Below are 15,548 nucleotides of genomic sequence, written 5' to 3' on the forward strand. Positions count from 1 at the left end.
AGAATGATCCCTGGAACAAGGAGCTTGTCATACGAGGAACGGTTGGTCTGTATTCGTTGGGGTTTAGAAGGATGAGGGGGGATCTTAATGAAGCTTACAGATACTGCGATAGAGTGGACGAGAGAGGATGTTTCCACTTGTAGGAAAAACTAGAAGCAGAGGACACCATCTCAGACTAAAGGGACGATCCTTTAAAACAGAGATGAGGAGGAATTTCTTCAGCCAGAGGGTGGTGAATCTGTGGAACTCTTTGCCGCAGAAGGCTGTGGAGGCCGAATCACTGAGTGTCTTTAAGACAGAGATAGATAGGTTCTTGATTAATAAGGAGATCAGGGGTTATGGGGAGAAGGCAGGAGAACGGGGATGAGAAAAATATCCGCCATGATTGAATGGCGGAGCAGACTCGATGGGCCGAGTGGCCTAATTCTGCCCCTATGCCTTGTGATCTTAAGGTCTCTTCAAAATAGGGTATCCACGACATCACCGTACAGCAGGTATTCCTGAGGGCTAACTGTATTTAAAAGTGGATTGAGATCTGCGATGGTTTTGATGTTTGAATGGAAGTAAAGATAGCAGTTAAGTACTAGAGATTACACCGACTCTTGGGCTCGACGAGATTAGATCTGGTGCTGCTGAAGATAAGATTCATAGTGTATTGCAGAGTTAGTCAAGATATAATTGTTGGAGTTAGTAGATAGAGATAGTGTTAGTGAGTGTCGTTTAATTCTTACATGTATGTTTGCTATTCAGCATAAGTGTCAAACTCAAATATAGTATGATGTGGGGAGATGCTTGTGTTGGACTGGGGTGAGCACAGTAAGAAGTCTTACAACACCAAGTTAAAGTCCAACAGGTTTGTTTCAAATCACTAGCTTTCGGAGCACTGCTCCTTCCTCAGGTGAATGAAGAGGTAGGTTCCAGAAACATATATATAGACAAATTCAAAGATGCCAGACAATGCTTTGAATGCGAGCATTACAGATCCAGAGAGAGGGGTAACCCCAGGTTAAAGAGGTGTGAATTGTACCAAGCCAGGACAGTTGGTAGGATTTTGCAGGCCAGGTGGTGGGGGATGAATGTAATGCGACATGAATCCCAGGTCCCGGTTGAGGCCGCACTCATGTGTGCGGAACTTGGCTATAAGTTTCTGCTCGGCGATTCTGCGTTGTCGCGGGTCCCGAAGGCCGCCTTGGAGAACGCTTACCCGGAGATCAGAGGCTGAATGCCCTTGACTGCTGAAGTGTCCCCCGACTGGAAGGGAACATTCCTGCCTAGCGATTGTCACACGATGAACGGACTTCTGACTGTGCTCAAATATAGCAGGGTTAATAAAATGAGTTTAGTTCTTGAAAAGAGTTTTGCGTTTCTTTGTGACCACTGTGTCTTCCATTCTGGAAACCCCTCAACAAGATCACCACAGCGTTAGTAATAAAGTTTTTTTTTAATATACCATATCTCTTTTTCTGTGTGAAATCTCTCCTGGAGCGAGATAGCCTCTCCTCACTGGCTGACACAATTAAAATTGGATATTGAGGTTCCTGTCCAGTATGCGGGCCACTGTTGGGGTCGTAATGGAAATTTTTTTAATCTTCATCTCCGTTCCCTTGTCCCTCGTCAGATTCTGCCGTCTTAAAGCGATTGGCCGGCATGAAGTCGGTGGTGACATCACTCACCATCACAGTCACACAGTGCATCCTGTTCTCCGTCTCCGCTTCCATCCCACTGCTGGAGGTCCAGTACCTGTCCTTCATCCTGCAGGTGACCAACCATTCCTTCTTGTACGGAGGGGACGCCGCATTCATCAGCATCGTGTAAGTGACGTCCGCGAGGCGCATTCAATGCGACGGCGACTGCTTCGTTTGTCCTGCCGATCCCCACATTGTTTATCGGGGGGGTCCATCGCGCTCTGGGGCGGCGGTGTGACGATGTCGCTCAGCTCGCCAGTGCCGGAAGGCGTCTCTGGGATCGGGTCGCCATTTTTAAATGCCCACCACGATCTTCCGACCCCCCCCCCCCCTATCAGCCGCCCAGGCCACCTTGAGGACTGCCAACCTGGCAGTGCCCATGGTAGTCTTCTAGTGCCATCTGGGCACACCTGGAGGGACCAAGGTGGCTGGGTGCCAGCGGGAATGGTAGGGTACCATCCTGCTTGGAGGCCCCACCTCCCGGGGACGTCTCCGGCCTAGAAACTCCGCCCCCCCCCCCCCTCCCTCCACCACCACGCCGTTCTGCAAACCAGGGCTCAACGGCACCATGGCGATATCTCCCAGGCCCCGGGGGACGATGAGTCTAAATATGCTCATGTGGATCTCGCCCAGCGAGGGCCCAGTCCAGGAGCTTTCTCTGAAACTTTCTCTCTCCTTTCCTGCAGGTACCCGTCCTGCCACTTTGGGAAGATCTATGGTCTGGGCCAGACTCTCTCGGCCTTCATCTCGCTGCTCCAGTACCCTTGTTTTGCTCTCATCCAGGGCCCCTTGAACAATAATCCCCTGTATGTGAGTACCAGACTTCCAGCTCTCCCCCTAATCTGTGCCAGGGTCCACGGGGAGACATGTCCCGAAGCATTAGGATGACAGAGGGAGGGCCGGGGTAAGGGGAGAAGGAGAGAGAGGGAGAGAGAGAGAGGGGGGAGAGAGAGAGAGAAAGAGAGAGGGCGAGTGAGCGAGAGAGTCAGATAGAGAGAGAGAGAGAGAGAGGGCGAGAGAGAGAGGGCGAGTGAGCGAGAGAGTCAGATAGAGAGAGAGAGGGCAAGAGAGAAAGAGAGAGGACGTGAGTGAGAGAGTCAGATATAGAGAGATTGAGAGAGAGAGAGATTGATAGAGAGCGAGATAGAGAGGGCGAGTGAGTGAGAGGGTCAGATTGAGAGAGAGAGAGAGATTGCGAGAGAGAGAGAGAGAGGGCGAGAGAGAGAGAGAGGGTCAGATAGAGAGCGAGAGAGAGGGCGAGAGAGAGAGGGCGAGAGAGAGAGCGTGAGTGAGAGAGTCAGAGATTGAGAGAGAGAGATTGATAGAGAGCGAGAATGAGAGGGCGAATGAGTGAGAGGGTCAGATTGAGAGAGAGAGAGAGGGCGAGAGAGAGAGGGCGAGAGAGAGAGAGGGTCAGATAGAGAGAGAGAGGGCGAGGGAGAGAGGGCAAGGGACAGAGGGCGAGTGAGTGAGAGATATTGAGAGAGAGGGTGAGGGAGAGAGAGAAGACAGAGAGAGAGATTGATAGAGAGCGAGAGAGAGAGATTGATAGAGAGAGAGGGGAGGGGGAGGGAGATAGAGGGGAAGGGAGAGGGAAGGAGAGCAAAAGAGGAGGGAGACACAGGATGAAAGAGAGAAAGGGAGAAAATGAGTGAGACGGAGTGTGGAAAAGAGATGGAAGGGGTGAGAGAGAGAGATAAAAGGAGCGAAAGAGGCAGGTGGAGAGCGAGAGAGGGAGTGAGAGAAGGAAGGAAGAGAAAGAGGGAGGGGGAGTCAGGGATGGAGGGACAGAGCGAGACAGATAGGGTGGAGGGAAAGGGAGATAGAGAGCAAGGACGGAGCAAGATGGAGATAGAGGGCGGGAGCGGGAGAGAGGGAGATGGGAGAGAGGGAGGGAGATGGGAGAGAGAGGTTGGGAGGCATGGGGACGATCGAGAGAGGAGGAGGGATGGGGGGATTGAGAGAAGGAGGGAGAGGAGGTGAGGGAAGTAGAGGGGAGGGCAATGTCGAGAGGGGCGATGGAGGGAGGGACATGGAGAGGGTGGGACTGGGAGAAGGACAGAGGGAGAGAAAGGAGAAGGCAATTGAAAGATGCGGAAAGAGAGAGCACGCGCGCGCACACACAAACCCTTCACCCCATTCCCGATTCAGAATCTGTCCATCTCCTCCTTAAATTGACTCACTGTCCCAGCATCCTCCGCTCTCTGGGATAGTGAATTCACAACAGATTCTCGACCCTCACCCCCCCACCGACACACAATGTCAGCCGTGTGTCCCATCTACAAGATGCACTGCAGCAACTCGCCAAGGCTCCTCAGGCAGCACCTTCCAAACCCACAAACGCCTCCATCTAGAAGGACAAGAGCCGCAGATACCCGGGAACCCCCCCCTCCCACCTGGGCCCCAGGTTCGAATCCCCGGCCCCGGGTCACTGTCCGTGTGGAGTTTGCACATTCTCCCCGAGCCTGCGTGGGTTTCACCCCCACACCCCAAAGATGTGCAGGCTAGGTGGATTGGCCGCGCTAAATTGCCCCTTAATTGGAAAACAAAAATTGGGTACTCGAAAATTTAAAAAACTTTGCCGAGTCATCGAATCCGACAGCGCGGTAATGGCGATATGGGCCATCGAGCCGGCGCAATTCAACGTGATCATGACTGATCTTAACTGATAATCACTTCTTTGCCGCACGATCCCTATGACCCTTTGATACCCTCACTGATTAACCTCCACTTCCCCTTGTCCGATGGAAGGCTGGATGGGGTTTACCTCTGCTTAAGTGTTCCATCAGTTTTGTGACTTGCGTGATGTCCATTTTGACGCAGGTGAACGTTGGATTCATCATCCTGGTGATCCTAACCTACGTACACCCCGTCAACCTCTACCTGCACTGGCGACGGGAAAGTCAGCAGAGAGACGCAGTGAAGACCCCCCGAGTCGAATTGCCGAGCATGCGAGAGTGGACCAGTCCATTGGCGAGGGACAGTGATATCTGATCTGGTTCCTGATTGGGGTGGGATATTCGGGCGTGTGTGTGTGTGTGTGTATGTGTCTCTGTGTGTGTGTGTGTGCATTCATGTGTGTAGGGTGAGGCTGTGTGTGTTGTGTGCCTGTGTTATGTGCAGATCGTGGTGCACATGTGCATCGGTGCTGTTGTGCATTTGCACATCTGTGTCTGTGTGTTCTTGCGTGCATGTGCACGTGTGTGCGCGTAGGGTGGGAGCGTGTGCAGGGTGGGAGTGTGCGTAGGGTGGGAGCTAGTGCAGGGTGGGAGCGTGTGCAGGGTGGGAGCGTGTGCAGAGTGGGAGCGTGTGCAGAGTGGGAGCGTGTGCAGAGTGGGAGCGTGTGCAGAGTGGGAGCGTGTGCAGAGTGGGAGCGTGTGCAGGGTGGGAGCGTGTGCAGGGTGGGAGCGTGTGCAGAGTGGGAGCGTGTGCAGGGTGGGAGCGTGTGCAGGGTGGGAGCGTGTGCAGGGTGGGAGCGTGTGCAGAGTGGGAGCGTGTGCAGAGTGGGAGCGTGTGCAGAGTGGGAGCGTGTGCAGGGTGGCAGCGTGTGCAGGGTGGGAGCGTGTGCAGGGTGGGAGCGTGTGCAGGGTGGGAGCGTGTGCAGAGTGGGAGCGTGTGCAGGGTGGGAGCGTGTGCAGGGTGGCAGCGTGTGCAGGGTGGGAGCGTGTGCAGGGTGGGAGCGTGTGCAGGGTGGGAGCGTGTGCAGGGTGGGAGCGTGTGCAGGGTGGGAGCGTGTGCAGGGTGGGAGCGTGTGCAGGGTGGGAGCGTGTGCAGGGTGGCAGCGTGTGCAGGGTGGCAGCGTGTGCAGAGTGGGAGCATGTGCAGCGTGTGCAGGGTGGCAGCGTGTGCAGGGTGGCAGCGTGTGCAGAGTGGGAGCGTGTGCAGAGTGGGAGCGTGTGCAGAGTGGGAGCGTGTGCAGAGTGGGAGCGTGTGCAGAGTGGGAGCGTGTGCAGAGTGGGAGCGTGTGCAGAGTGGGAGCGTGTGCAGAGTGGGAGCGTGTGCAGGGTGGGAGCGTGTGCAGGGTGGGAGCGTGTGCAGGGTGGGAGCGTGTGCAGGGTGGGAGCGTGTGCAGGGTGGGAGCGTGTGCAGGGTGGGAGCGTGTGCAGGGTGGGAGGGTGTGCAGGGTGGGAGGGTGTGCAGGGTGGGAGCGTGTGCAGGGTGGGAGCGTGTGCAGGGTGGGAGCGTGTGCAGGGTGGGAGCGTGTGCAGGGTGGGAGCGTGTGCAGGGTGGGAGCGTGTGCAGGGTGGGAGCGTGTGCAGGGTGGGAGCGTGTGCAGGGTGGGAGCTTGTGCAGAGTGGGAGCGTGTGCAGGGTGGGAGCGTGTGCAGGGTGGGAGCGTGTGCAGGGTGGGAGCGTGTGCAGGGTGGGAGCGTGTGCAGGGTGGGAGCGTGTGCAGGGTGGGAGCGTGTGCAGGGTGGGAGCGTGTGCAGGGTGGGAGCGTGTGCAGGGTGGGAGCGTGTGCAGGGTGGGAGCGTGTGCAGGGTGGGAGCGTGTGCAGGGTGGGAGCGTGTGCAGGGTGGGAGCGTGTGCAGGGTGGGAGCGTGTGCAGGGTGGGAGCGTGTGCAGGGTGGGAGCGTGTGCAGGGTGGGAGCGTGTGCAGGGTGGGAGCGTGTGCAGGGTGGGAGCGTGTGCAGGGTGGGAGCGTGTGCAGGGTGGGAGCGTGTGCAGGGTGGGAGCGTGTGCAGGGTGGGAGCGTGTGCAGGGTGGGAGCGTGTGCAGGGTGGGAGCGTGTGCAGGGTGGGAGCGTGTGCAGGGTGGGAGCGTGTGCAGGGTGGGAGCGTGTGCAGGGTGGGAGCGTGTGCAGGGTGGCAGCGTGTGCAGGGTGGCAGCGTGTGCAGGGTGGCAGCGTGTGCAGGGTGGCAGCGTGTGCAGGGTGGCAGCGTGTGCAGGGTGGCAGCGTGTGCAGGGTGGCAGCGTGTGCAGGGTGGCAGCGTGTGCAGGGTGGCAGCGTGTGCAGGGTGGCAGCGTGTGCAGGGTGGCAGCGTGTGCAGGGTGGCAGCGTGTGCAGGGTGGCAGCGTGTGCAGGGTGGCAGCGTGTGCAGGGTGGCAGCGTGTGCAGGGTGGCAGCGTGTGCAGGGTGGCAGCGTGTGCAGGGTGGCAGCGTGTGCAGGGTGGCAGCGTGTGCAGGGTGGCATCGTGTGCAGGGTGGCAGCGTGTGCAGGGTGGCAGCGTGTGCAGAGTGGGAGCGTGTGCAGAGTGGGAGCGTGTGCAGAGTGGGAGCGTGTGCAGAGTGGGAGCGTGTGCAGGGTGGGAGCGTGTGCAGGGTGGGAGCGTGTGCAGGGTGGGAGCGTGTGCAGGGTGGGAGCGTGTGCAGGGTGGGAGCGTGTGCAGGGTGGGAGCGTGTGCAGGGTGGGAGCGTGTGCAGGGTGGGAGCGTGTGCAGGGTGGGAGCGTGTGCAGGGTGGGAGCGTGTGCAGGGTGGGAGCGTGTGCAGGGTGGGAGCGTGTGCAGGGTGGGAGCTAGTGCAGGGTGGGAGCGTGCGCAGGGTGGGAGCGTGCGCAGGGTGGGAGCGTGCGCAGGGTGGGAGCGTGCGCAGGGTGGGAGCGTGCGCAGGGTGGGAGCGTGCGCAGGGTGGGAGCGTGCGCAGGGTGGGAGCGTGCGCAGGGTGGGAGCGTGCGCAGGGTGGGAGCGTGCGCAGGGTGGGAGCGTGCGCAGGGTGGGAGCGTGCGCAGGGTGGGAGCGTGCGCAGGGTGGGAGCGTGCGCAGGGTGGGAGCGTGCGCAGGGTGGGAGCGTGCGCAGGGTGGGAGCGTGCGCAGGGTGGGAGCGTGCGCAGGGTGGGAGCGTGCGCAGGGTGGGAGCGTGCGCAGGGTGGGAGCGTGCGCAGGGTGGGAGCGTGCGCAGGGTGGGAGCGTGCGCAGGGTGGGAGCGTGCGCAGGGTGGGAGCGTGCGCAGGGTGGGAGCGTGCGCAGGGTGGGAGCGTGCGCAGGGTGGGAGCGTGCGCAGGGTGGGAGCGTGCGCAGGGTGGGAGCGTGCGCAGGGTGGGAGCGTGCGCAGGGTGGGAGCGTGCGCAGGGTGGGAGCGTGCGCAGGGTGGGAGCGTGCGCAGGGTGGGAGCGTGCGCAGGGTGGGAGCGTGCGCAGGGTGGGAGCGTGCGCAGGGTGGGAGCGTGCGCAGGGTGGGAGCGTGCGCAGGGTGGGAGCGTGCGCAGGGTGGGAGCGTGCGCAGGGTGGGAGCGTGCGCAGGGTGGGAGCGTGCGCAGGGTGGGAGCGTGCGCAGGGTGGGAGCGTGCGCAGGGTGGGAGCGTGCGCAGGGTGGGAGCGTGCGCAGGGTGGGAGCGTGCGCAGGGTGGGAGCGTGCGCAGGGTGGGAGCGTGCGCAGGGTGGGAGCGTGCGCAGGGTGGGAGCGTGCGCAGGGTGGGAGCGTGCGCAGGGTGGGAGCGTGCGCAGGGTGGGAGCGTGCGCAGGGTGGGAGCGTGCGCAGGGTGGGAGGGTGCGCAGAGTGGGAGCGTGTGCAGAGTGGGAGCGTGTGCAGAGTGGGAGCGTGTGCAGAGTGGGAGCGTGTGCAGAGTGTGTACAGTGTGGAAGTGTGTGCAGCGTGGATTGAAATGCCTAAACCAAGGCTGGATAGGGTCCGCGTATATCCTGTTTGGTGTCTGGGGACGTGCGCGATGTGTTGGATGTGATGTTGCGCTTAACACAATTCCTAAGCAAATAATGTATCACCGAATCATGACAGTAACGAAGGAGGCCCTTCAGCCGATCGAGCCTCTGCTTGCTCTCTGAGCGAGTCTGCTACCTCGTCCCACTCCCCTCAGCTATCCCTGTAACCTTGCCCATTATGCCTCTTCAGATCGCAATCCAATTCCCTCTTCGAATACCTCGATCGAACCGGCCTCCGCCACAACCTCAGGATGTTCGTTCCAGACTCCAAACGCCCACCGGGTGACAACGTCCTTTCACTCTCGTTTGTACATTATTGTGAACCCGCCTCCTCTAGTTCTTGGGAGGCAGCTGATTCTCACTCGCTACCCTGCCCATGTCCCTCAGCATCTTAAATACCTCCATCAAGTCTCCTCTTCGCTTTCGCTTCTCCGAGATTAGTTTCTCGCCGTGACTTCGTTTCCTTCGCTCTGCGCCAATCGGAGATTTATTGAGCCAAGGTCGGATGGGGATTAATGAACAGTATTATTTCACGTCAGGATGAACGGTGTCAATCTACGTGGAGAATGAACAGTGTTAATTTAGGTGCAGATGTACAGTTAATTCATGGAACTATAAATAGTGTTAATTCATGTGAAGGCGAAATGTTAATTCATGCTATGATGTGCAGTGTTAATTCGTCTGGACATAAACTGTCTTCATTCCTATCGAGTGGAACAAGGCAAAATTGTTCTTTTTAAATCGAGGGTTGACGCTGTGGCGATATGCATCACTGTAAATACACAAGGGGTTAATGTAAATACATTACGACTAAGTAAACACTAGAGGGAGCACCAGAGCCATCATGACACACAGACATACAGCCAATGAACACATAGAATAGGACGCGACCAATGGGCATTCAAGGCACCCAAAGGTGACACCACCACAAGGGGGCATTACACAACCCATATATAAGGACAGGGCACACATGCTCTGTCTCTTTCCACAGGCGACACTCAGAGTAGGACAGGGGCAGATCGAAGCATCACACCCACCGCATGGCTTAGAGCAGACTGGTTAGTTTGACTGAGTTACTACGGCAAGATTAGCAGGAGGGTCGAACTCATAGATAACTGTGCTAATGGTTCAATAAATCACATTGAACTAACTTCAAAGTCTGGAGTATCTTTTGGTCGAAGCTGCGTCGAGTTGCAGCCGGTGTTATCCCGGAGTACACTTCACAACAGACCCAACACAAATAATCTTCCTCTCCCTTCCTCCCCTTCCCCACTTTTTTCTCCCTCATATTGTTATGGGCCAGGGCTTAGAACCTCCAAAGTGTATTCTGAAGCTCACCTGACCTAGAACCTTTAGGTTGTATTTGGCTCCGATGAATACAAAGCCTTCGCTTCAAGTGTGATTCATCCGTCTTAATAACAAGGTTTATTCTGAGAATATAGTTGCCATGGGGCGGGATTCTCCGCAATCGGCGCGATGTCCGCCGACCGGCGCCAAAAACGGCACGAATCAGTCCGGCATCGCACTTCTCCACATCTTGAGGGGCCGAGCCCTAACCTTGAGGGGCTAGGCCCGCACCGGACTGATTTCGGCCCCGCCAGCTGGCGGGAAAGGCCTTTGGTGCCCCGCCAGCTGGCGCGGAAATGACTTTGCCAGGCGGCACATGCACGGGAGCGTCAGCGGCCGCTCGCAGCATCCCCGCGCATGCGCAGTGGAGGGGGTCTCTTCCGCCTCCGCCATAGTGGAGACCATGGCGAAGGCGGAAGGAAAAGAGTGCCCCCACGGCACAGGCCCACCCGCGGATCGGTGGGACCCGATCGCGGGCCAGGACACCGTGGGGGCACCCCCCCGGGGCCAGATCGCCCCATGCCGCCCCCCCCCCAGGACCCCGGAGCCTGCCCGCGCCGCCGTCCCCCGCCGTCCCAAAGGTGGTTCAATCCACGCCGGCTGGCGTGGGTTGACAGCGGCGGGACTTCAGCCCATCACGGACCGGAGAATCGCCGGGGGATTCCCGCCGACCGGCGCGGCGCGATTCCCACCCCCGCTGAATCACCGGTGGCGGAGAATTCGCGACACGGCAGGGGCGGGATTCACGCCAGCCCCCAGTGATTCTCCGACCCGGTGGGGGGGTCGGAGAATCGCGCCCCTGATACATATCTATAAACACAGCAAGAATTATCAATTACAAACATAAGGACATACAACAGCTACAGTAATCACTGTAGATAATACTTAATGATTTTCCCCTTAACTGTTCCAATTCAACAACAAAATCCAATAAACCAAGACCCAAATCCAAAAAACCAATTTTGAGGGTCTGGCCCAGCACACTGTATTCTCACTTAAATGGGACTGGTCCTCTCCCTGAGATTCTGATCCGGTTTCAACCAGCAGATTCAAATTCCTTCCGCAAAACAACTCTATCTTTGAAGTTACCACGGCAGTCTGCCGCACCCAATGTGCATTTCAGTGGAACACTTTTTAAAATGAAAACAGAGAAAAACAGGGCGTACACCTCTTCCTTCTAAAGTCCAAAGCAACCCAACAATAACGGAACCCCCCCCCCCAAAAAAACCGTCTCCCCTGACAGCCACAGCCCAGCCCCACCCACAAAATGACATCACTGAAGCCGTGCTACAAGTCACATGATAAGAGACCAAACCTTTCTGAAAGGGACATTCACACGACAATATAATAATAATCTTTATTGTCACAAGTCGGCTCACATTAACACTGCAGTGAATTTACTGTGAAAAGCCCCTCGTCGCCACATTCCGGCACCAGTCCGGGTACACAGAGGGAGAATTCAGAATGTCCAAATTACCATCGGGACTTGTGGGATGAATCCGGAGCACCGGAGGAAACCCACGCAGACACGGGGAGAACGTGCAGACTCCGCAAAGACAGTGACCCAAGCCGGGAATCGAACTTGGGACCCTGGTGTTGGGAAGCAACTGTGCTAGCCACTGCTAACATGCCACCTCTCTACTCCATCTCACCCTCTCCTCGCTCTCCCCTTCCCTTCAGATAATTCTTCACTCCCCACACACTCCTTCCTTCAGGCCCTCTTCCATATCCCACTCTTCTGGACTCCCTCAGGCACTAGGGGGTGGCACGGCGGCACACTGGTTGGCACTGCAGACTCACGGCGCCAGGGGCCCGATTTGGACCTTGGGTAACTGTGTGGGGTTTGCATTTTCTCCCCATGTCGGCGTGGGTTCCCTTCTCTCTCGCCACACGCTCCCTCTCTCGCCACACGCTCCCTCTCTCGCCACACGCTCCCTCTCTCGCCACACTCCCCCACACACTCCTCAGGGTAGTGTCCGAGGCCTACCCATCTTCATCAGTCACCTCCCTCCCATCATAAGGGCAGTGGTGAGAATGTTTGCGGATGACCACACAATGTTCAGCACCATGGAGAGCGGAGCTGGGTGCCCAATCGCTTTCGCCTCCCTATCCTCGGCAGACACGGACGAACGATGCGCGCACATCGAGAGGGAGGGTTTGCCGTCGTTTCCGGAGCCACGGAATCTCATGGTCCTGTCCGCGGGACCATTATCACGGGTCACAAGCCTCTCCTTGAAGGATGATCGAGCGACTGCCCTCATTACTTCCATCCGCGCCCAGCGCTGGGCACTGCTGCTCACATCGTATGGCTGTAGGTTGGAGCACCGCTCCGGGACCAAGATTCCCCACGCCGACGCGTTTAGTGGTCTGCCCCTACACCAGTGACAGCCAGCGAGGTCAATGCTCCCCTCCACACTGTGGACTTGTCACAACGTCAGGCAATCCCAGGTCCAATCGCCACCTGGACCACCTCCGATGCCGCGTGTACTTTAAATAAGACAGGAACAATAGCATTAATTGTTTAAAATATATGACCAATAACAACGATAAGAGAGCTTCAACATGCCTTAACGATGGCGGAGAATTCTTGGGCCTGCCTGTCTTCATTTTAAAACTGCTCTTTCACAGCATCCCCTCAATGGGGGTTACTAATCTGGCTCCGACACAGGGGTTGGGGCCTACGCATTCCGCCCCGACGTAGGCCCGAGGCTGGAGTGGGAAAGTCGGCCAGCACTTCGGAGCGCAGGTTAAACGGGCCCTTTTTTGCAGTTCATATCGATGGGTCATAGTTTCCATGGCAATTAAAGGCCAGAGCGTGATCGTTATATCGTTATATTGGATTTGAAAACAACAAGCTGGGTACGAGATTGCAATTTATTCTTTAATTGGGGTTGATGCCGACTGCACGGGGGATAAAATCAATTATTTATTACATTATCACGGCAGCTCGAAGACTTGCGAATTAAGTAGAGATTTATTGCTCTAATCAACATGCTAAGTCAATCTGTAAAGCAATAAAAGCACAGTTAGCAGGTTATTAGATGAGATAGGCATAATCCCATGTTTTAAGGTGCTGAGGATTGATATATTTAGTTTCGTAACAGATCCATAGTTTGCGTAGTTATGGTTAATGGTTAATTTGGGATTAATGATGGCGTGTGTGCACAGAGTAAAGTTATGATAAATTGTTAATGTTGACATAATTAATACAACAGCTGATTAATGTTTCTTGAAGAAGTCAATGAACGGCTGCCATTTCCGAGCAACACCTGCAAGGAACCCCTCGAGGCGAATTTAATTTCTTCAAGTCGGAGAAACCCCACCATGTCGCTAACCCACCCTCCCGACTCTCCGAGTCCCTCCATCCTAGTAAGATCCGTCTCCGGGACACCAGGGAGGCAAAGGCCAGGGACGTCGGCCTCTCTCGCCCCCCCTCCCGCCCCCACGAGCTCCCGGGCCTTCCGACACGCCGAAGGTCGCCACCTCTGGACTCGGCCTTGCTTTTAATACCTCTGACGTGACGTCAGCAAACTGCTGTCAGAAACCCCTCGGCCTTGGACATGGTGGGGAGGGAGAGGGGGGGGGGGGGGGGGTGAAAGGGGAGGCCGGGGAGAGACGGGTAAGAGCAGGAGTACCAAGGGAGTGGCGGCTGGGGAAGGTGGAAATGTTTGTGGAAGCCATGTTGGCTGGGGTTTGTGCTGGGAGGGTTATTGTTCTGTTTTTGTTGAAATTTGATGTTGAAAATTGTTAAAATTATAAATGCCTCAGTAAAGGTTAAAGGGTGCAGCTTTGGGAAGAAAGGTGGAGGAATTGAAGTTCATTGGTTACTCTTCCTGAGATGCCTACAGGGTAAAACATGAGGCAGAAGTCGCAGAAAGACTCAGAAGGTTGAGAAGGCCTTCGTGGTGAAGCGGAAGAGAAAATGGCGGATCCGTGTCATCGATGCCCTTCCGATGGACAATGGAGAAGTTCATGGAATTCCCCCACCGTGAATTCCAGAACAGAGGCGGGAGGACCTGTCCAAAGCGGTGGAGATGGCGGCGTCTCCCGTTGGCGTGACTTTGGAGAGGGTGGAGCGGCGGTTCGAATTGGAGGGCGTGACCATTCGGGAGGTGGAGAAGGCCGTCTCAGACCACAGTATTGGTGGCGAGGTGGACAACCAGGAGAACTGGTACAGGCGCCAGGGCCTGAGGCTTATTGGGCTACCGCAGGGCATTGAAGGTACAAACCCCACAGAGGATGTGGCAAAGATGCCCGGGAAGGCGGTGGGGGAAGGGTCTTTGTGAAGGGGGGGCTCCCATCAGGCCCTGGGGACTCATCTACTTTAATGCTTTTTAAGATGCCCAACACCTCCTCTTTATTAATATCAGCATATCCTCAACCCTATACTCCTCATCCAACAAGTCCTTCTCTTTGGGGAATACTGAGGTAAAGTATTCATTTAGTATCTCTCCCATTCCCTCTGGTTCCGTACATAGATTCCCTCCAATATCCTGGAGTAGACCAACCCTTTCTCTGGCCACCCTCTTGCTCTTTACAGATGTATAAAACGCCTGCGGATTTTCCTTAATCCTGTTTGCCGACGACATTGCATGTCCCCTTTTATCCTTCCTAACTCCTCCCTCAAGTTCCTCCCGACTTGCTTTATATTCTTCAAGGGCTTCCTCTGCCCTGAGCCTTTCAGGCCTAACGAATGCTTCCTTTTCTTCATTACATCCTGGTGCTCTGACTGTACCACATCCCAGAATTCCACCGTTCCCACATTTTAAACATGAACATTTCCCCTGGGATTTCGGCTCCCAGTTCTCTCGCAGCACCATCAGTTTCCACGGCAACTAGTTCCTGGAGCAGGCGGCCGCTCTGTGGCCAGGGGTGGGGGGGGTTAAGAGGTTGAGCAGCCCCCTCTCCATCATCAAGTGTGTCTGACCAGGGGTCTCTGCCCCTCGTACCGTCAGCTCGTGCCATGTTTGGAGGGGGTTGTGGGGAACCGTTTGGGCAGGGTTATGGGCGACCTTCCTTGGCCGTCAGGTCCTGGGGCAGGCGGGGGCATCGAACCCAGAGTTTGTGACTTAGACACAGGGACACCACCCCCTGTGCCACAGAAGCTCCTGGGATTCCAGCTTTTTATGGGCAATGTGTTTTCAGAACTCCAAAATGTATCATGGAGTACAACCAACCCTTTAATGTATTGCTGCTTTTGAAGCGCACGGCTTGTTCCCCAGGTGTGGTATTACAATTATGGACATGTGGTTTGTAAAACAAAACAATGTTTATTCCATGAACTCAAATTAACCTTAACATTGGATCTCTTAACACCCCTTACTTCAAAGATAACCTGATAGAGGTATACAAAATTGAGGGGCATAGACAGAGTGGATAGTCAGAGGGGTCAATTACTAGGGGGCATAGGTTTAAGGTGCGAGGGGCAAGGTTTAGAGTAGATGTACAAGGCGAGTTTTCCCACACAGAGGGTAGTGGGTGCCAGGAACTCGCTGCCGGAGGAGGTGGAAGCAGGGACGATAGTGACATTTAAAGGGCATCTTGACAAATACATGAATAGGATGGGAATAGAGGGATACGGACCCCGGAAGTGTAGAAGATTTTAGTTTAGACGGGCAGCATGGTCGGCACGGGCTTGGAGGGCCGAAGGGCCTGTTCCTGTGCTGTACTTTTTTGTTCTCTGTATAACCCTGAAAATAATACAACACCACCCAATCCTGCAAACGGTCCCTTCACAAATCCAAAAGACTTAACAAATCCTTCAAGCAGAAGTACACTCGATGGCAGAGATCACCAGCAATGCAGCTCACAGCCACACCCAAGCTTTCTTCAAACTGAAACTAACTTCCAAAAAGCAGAAGTGAGCTCAGCTCCGCATGCCCCCCACCCACCCCCACCGCGACATCACTTCAGTAATAT

The sequence above is a fragment of the Scyliorhinus torazame genome, chromosome 4, assembly GCF_047496885.1.
Source record: "Scyliorhinus torazame isolate Kashiwa2021f chromosome 4, sScyTor2.1, whole genome shotgun sequence".
NCBI classification, from domain to species: Eukaryota; Metazoa; Chordata; class Chondrichthyes; order Carcharhiniformes; family Scyliorhinidae; genus Scyliorhinus; species Scyliorhinus torazame.